Source organism: Diospyros lotus, chromosome 5 (genome assembly GCF_014633365.1).
Source record: "Diospyros lotus cultivar Yz01 chromosome 5, ASM1463336v1, whole genome shotgun sequence".
NCBI lineage: Eukaryota > Viridiplantae > Streptophyta > Magnoliopsida > Ericales > Ebenaceae > Diospyros > Diospyros lotus.
Window position 1 is genome coordinate 31089688 of NC_068342.1, and position 6597 is coordinate 31096284.

A 6597-nucleotide genomic window follows, 5' to 3' on the forward strand; every position below is an offset into this window, starting at 1 on the left:
AAGCTTATTCTTCAGCTACCTCTTTTCCCTTAGAGCCGCTTGTCGAACCTGAAATTTTTGAATATTTCAGGGACATAATCTAATTAGAAGATGAATCTTCTAGTGAGAAACTCCAAAATAGTTTATATCAATGCATGAACAAGTATAAAACGTATGAGGAAAATAACGAGGACTACTCCGAACTGCCTCGTGAACATGTCAGCATCCTCCAACGAGAGCATTCTCAATGGCACACGTATAGCACCTCTCGGAAGGTCCCTAACCATGTCACCTTGGTCCAATCTTATAGAACTCATGCAAATACCATATCCGTTGTTCCTTAGATTCACGATCTTCCCCACGAGAGCTTTCTCGATGGCGCACACATAGCGCCTCTTAAGGGATATCCGACTTTTGCCCTCGGCCAACAACAAATAGGTGCAATAGTATGGCCACACGAATTTTATAAATGCATCAATTAAAAAGCCAATAGCATATATTTTCAGAAAAATACATTTCATATATGCAAACATGATTTCACATAAAAGAACAACAAGAATTTACGTATAAGAACTTCACAAAACACGTTTCATGCAATAGAAGTCTCTCATAAGAGAACAAAAAATAGGATTTGGAATATAGGAGTGTCACCTTGAAAGTTTATCTCTTGGAAGATACAATTTCACAGCAAACGGCATAAGCTTCTACAAAAAACACACATTTCGGTATAGGGTTGAAGGGCATTAAATTAGGGACAATACTAGAAAATTTGAAGAAAAATGGGCCCCTCACGCGCCATGGAAATGTGGCCCATGCGCCTTCACGCACAGCCACTTCCTGGCATGTGTATCTCACGCGCGGCCCACTAGTTTCGGACAACTTCGTCTCGTTTTAATTTTTTGACCATAACTTCCTCATTTTAATTCCGATTCAACCTCCGTTTGAACCTACGCGACCCTCTCTTTCTCCTCTACAGGATTATCAAAAAAAGGGACTTACCTCACCTTTTTCTGACTGATTTTGGTGAATTCCGGCGAAAACCCGCAACTCCGACGAGGCTTCATCTCCTCTACTTCTCGGCCGCTTTCTTCCATTCTTCTCGCAGAATTTCCTCTCCTCTCTCAAGAGTAGATCACCACCTTAGAATCCCTCAAAACTCAAACTCATTTGAAATGATTTGGGAACAACTCCATGGCCTTATTTATAGAATCTTTGAACCAATCAGATGGTGCCACTTGTCTCAAGATAAGCCATGGACTCCAAAGACTCAAAGTTATAATTGAATGGGTTTTCAAATCTAAACCTAATACCCCAAACTTCTTTCAAATGACATTTTGGCCCTTATTTCAAGTTCTCAAACTTTGATATTTTACCACATGAACTCTTAATTTCATCCTTCTTTTGTTTGGATAATTCTCTAATTACAATTACACCCTCAAACATCAAATTAATTCTCATCGACATACTTTAAATCCAAAAATTAATAATTCAAAATTACTTGATAAGTGCGATTTCATCCCAGGGCCCTCACACGACCTTTGTTTCATCCCGAAACCATCTCAGGGTTGTTTTAGAGCCTCCTCAGGGTTTCGTCGATTTCTCGGAAGCCTCTTACCATCATTCGATCTTTTAGGCTATAACTTAGCTGAACCGAAAACCGTCTCTGATTTGATTTCTTTTAGCGTCATAAATCTCGCCTCAAGACGCTTGTCAAAAATATACCTTTGTCCTTAGATATCTAACTTCCAGAGCACTCCCTACAGCTGATTTGGTCACTTGTTACCATTTCAAGCATATTTTTTGATATTTTAAACTTACTTAAAATTCGTGGCAACTTCGTGAAAATATAGGGTATTAAAGATGCTACAGTCCCATATCCGAATATGCCTCCTACCTATATCCGGATACCTCACCACCACATCCGGATATCCCAAGCTCTTATTCGAATATAAATTAAATTCATCCAGATACTCCAAACATATACACAATACTTAATTATTAATCGCCAAAAACAACATATTACACCTCACAACTAACCCACACAACCTGAAGGAATGATACAACATTAAATAATTGGATTCGAGTCATTACAAATCCTTCCCCCCTTAAAAGAATTTGGTCCCCCAAATTCATACCTGATTACTTTAAAAGCTGCAGATGATTATTACGTATTTCTTCCTCTAACTCCCATGTAGCTTCTTTAGGTCCATGTCGTTGCCATTGTACTTTAACATATGGAATAAAACGATTCCACAATACTTTCTCCTTCTAATCCATAATACAAACAGACAATTCGATGTATGAGGCATCTTTCTTAACTTCAAGGGGAGAATAATCAATGACTGGTCTCGAATCCGCCACACACTTACGGAGCATGGAGACATGAAAGATGTCGTGCACATGAGCAAGCTGTGGAGGCAAAGCTAAATGATACGCCAATGGTTCAATCCATTCCAATACCTCAAACGGACCAACATAGCGCGGGCTAAGCTTACCTGTAACTCCGAAACAATGTACACCTTTCATTGGCATGACTTCAAGGAATACATGATCCTCAACTGCAAACTCTAAGTCTCGTCACCTCCTATCTGCATAGCTCTTCTGGCGATCTTGGAAAGTCTTCATCCGTGCTTTAATCAGTCCAAATGGCATGAGCACGAACTCATAATGGCCATATCTCATGCGAAAAGCGATCTTCGAGATGTCCTCATCCCTCACTCGCACCTAATGGTAGCCCGAACGCAGATCAATCTTGGAGAACACCGAAGCTCCTTGTAACTGGTCAAGTAAATCATCTACACGGGGCTGAGGGTACTTGTTCTTCACTGTTGCTTGATTAAGCTACTGATAATCAATACATAATCGCATGGAGCCATCTTTCTTGCGCACAAACAACATCGATGCTCCCCATGGTGAAGTACTAGGTCAGATAAATCCCTTATCCAGTAGATCCAGAAACACATTTGAAAAATCCCGAACAATAGGAAGATCAACTAACTCCTTCCTTTTCCTAGGACTAACTGTCACAAAAGCTAAGTATGCCTCACACTCCTGACGAATCAGCTTATCTGCTCACATCACTAAGATCATAGGTGTCGCCAGAACTGGCTTAACTCTTCGGTATACAATCTCTAACTGATTAGGAGGCTCAAAAGTGATCACCTTACATCGACAATCGACCTTAGCATAATGACGAGATAGCCAATCCATGCCAAACAAAAGATTAAAATCTTGTATATCTAGCACCACAAGATCCCATGGCAATACCCGATCATGAACCATAATCTCACAGTCCCTTACCAGTACATCCCCTAGTAACATACTATCGCTCGGTGTCATGACAAAAAAAACATATGGTAGAGAGTAACTAACAATAGGGACTAAATGCAAACTATGTGGTGTGATGAAGAGTGCGTAAAGCCTGTGTCAAACAAAACATGTACATCTGAACCATATAAGGAAAGTCTAAATTGCATTATCTCGTTGCCTCCCTCAACTTCTACCGCTATCAAAGGAAACACCTTGCTCACTACTTGAGGTTTGTCAGAAGTGGCAATAGTGATAGGTCGTTGAGCTGCTCCCTGCCCCCTAATAGTGGTTAATCTCTAGGATGACCTTTGACCTTATCCTCCAGTAAATAATCCCCTTTCTTTTACACTCCCTCGGTATACATATATATATATATATATAAATTTATAAGCAGAAGACAAGTGGTAGTGGGTGCAAATACGTGGAGAGATAGGAGAAAAGTTTCCCTACGTAGCCTTCCTAAAAAGCAACTTCTGAATCGAGAAAGTGAATTGCATGCTGCTGAAAGTGGAGGATATCCAGATATGGCAAGAGTTATCTGGATGCAAGTGACAAGGTTGGGGCAAGCTTATGTGAGTAATATCTGGATTTAGGGAGGGACCATCCAGATATGAGAGGCATACAATGAAAAACGGAGATTTCTGGATAGATTTGACATCTTTTCATAATTTGGGAATAACTCTCTCGTCTAAGCTCCGATTGAGGTGATTCAAGATTATATGGAAATAAAAGAGAAAGGTCTACAACTTTTATGTTTTAAGTTTTTTGAGATTCAGACTAAATCTAGGTCAAAATAAGGATACAAGGGGAAATCAAAATTCTGAAACATAGGGTATCCGAATATTAACAAATCATATCCGAATGCTACAGTTCCATATCCGGATATTACTCACAAAAACTCAAAGAAACATCTGAATATGCCACTATCCATCTGGATATCACTCACAAAAATTTAAAGACATCCGAACACGCCTCAAATCATTCGGATGCCTCATGCCTATATCTGGATGCCTTACTACCACGTCTGGATATCCCAAGCTCCTATTCAAATATAAATTAAATTCATCTGGATACTCCAAACACATACACAACACTTAATTAATAATCGCCAAAAATAACATATTACACTTCACGACTAACCCACACAACCTGAAGACATGATACAACATTAAATAATTGGATTCGAGTCATTACAAATCAACCCAAATAAGGGTAGTATATATTAAGGATAAGTAAGGAAGGAAACAACACCAACTGGATATCTTTTGGGCTGAATGTAGGCAAAGAACTCTCGGGTTAAGCGTGCTTGAGCTAGGGAAGCTTAAGGATGGGTGATCGCTGGGAAGTTCACGCAGGCCCATTAGATTAAATTGTTCTAGTCCTTCCTATCGCTCGATGCGGGATGTTACATGTGATATCAGAGCGAGTTTGGATTATTTAGGTCAAGTTGTCCCTGTACACCCAGGTTGTCAAGTAGAGTTAGGTTGTTTTGGTATTGAGTTAATCTTTGAAGTTGTATTTTGTCTCTAATTATTGTTTTTATGTAGGAAGCATGAATACTCATAGAAGATGAGGACAACCATGCCATGTGAACTTTGGGTAGGATACTCCCCCTCCTGAGGTGCCTGGAGATGCTAATGAGACACTATCGTAGGGTACTCTGGAGATGCAAGATACCTTGGCAGGTATTTTGGGTGCAGTGGACGTATTAGGTGCAACACAGTTGAAGAATGTGCAACATAATCAAGAGCACCATAATCTAGGTCGAGCATCTTGCTTAGAGGCATTTAGTGCTAAGGGTAGCTTTGGGGGCACACTTCTCACGAACTTTATGGCTCTAAATCCACCCGAGTTTAGGGGAGGTTCATATGCAGTAGAAGTTTAATTAGTTATTGGAAATAGAGAGGCAAATGCGACCTATGGACGTTATAGAGAATTAGAAGGTGTAGTTGGGAACCTTCCTTCTAAAGGGTGACGCTGGACGTTGGTAAGAGGCGACCAGGCAGCAGTTTGCAAATCGAGTGCCATCATGGGCTGAGTTCGAGACATTATTTCACGAGACCTACATTCCTAAATGGGTTCATGAGCAGAGGCTCTACGATTTCATTGAATTACAACAAGGAAGTATGGCGATAACGTAATACGAGACTGAGTTTCTGGCCCTGGCCCGATATGCTCCAAAGTCGGTCACACCAGAGTCCCGTAAGGTTAGCAAGTTCGAACGGGGTCTACGCCCAGAGATACGTCATGTCATGGCTGGAGTCTGAGTTGAAGATTTCCCTATAGTTGTGCGATGTGCCTATGCCATAGAGAAAAATATTCAAGAGGCCAAGAAGAAGTAGGTTGCCACAACAAGGAAGTCATCCGGGAGTGGTAGCAAGAAGAGAAGCTGGGATTTAGGTTCCAATAAGGGATCACGAGGTGCTCTAGTATGTAAGACTTGTAGCCAGAGGCATCGAGGCCAGTGCAAGGCAACTCAAGGGAATGTATTTTATCATTGTGGGCAGCCAGGTCATGTGCGAAAAGACTATCCATGCAGATTTACAATTGCACTGCGCTAAGGGATTGTTTGCTATAATTATGGCCAGTCAGGTCACAAGGCTAATGTATGCGCCCAACCAGTATTAGTTGATGGATAGAGGACTGGAGGATCAGCTCAAAGGTCAACCCAGAGATCAGCCACTACTAGGGGGCAGGGAGCAGCTCAGCGACCTGTTACTATTGCCACTGCTGACAAACCTTAAGTAACGAGCAAGGTGTTTGCTCTGACAGCGTCAAAAGCTGAGGGAGGCAACAAGACAGTGCAAGGTATACTTTCCTTATATGATTCAAATGTACATGTTTTGTTTGACACAAGCTCTACGCACTCCTTTATCGCACCACATATTTTGCATTTAGTCCTTGTTGTTAGTTGCTCTCTACCATATGTTTTGTCTGTCACGACACCGGGCGGTAGTATGTTGCTAGCACTACAAGAAAAATGTATTTTAGCGACGGAATTTTGTGACGGAATTATTCCGTCACTAATTAGCGACGGATAGCGAGAGAAATCCCAACACTAAATTTAAAAAATATTAAATAAAAAAATTAAAATTTAGCGACGGGCGCAATCCCATCGCTAAAAAAAATATTAAATAAAAAAATTAAAATTTAGCGACGGGCGCAATCCCATCTCTAAATAAAAATATTAAATAAAAAAATTTAAAATTTAGCGATACGGACAACCCCGTCGCTAAAAAATAAAAAAATTAAAATTTAGCAACGGGTCAACTTCTCACTAAAAAATAAAAAAAAAAAGAAATTAAAAAA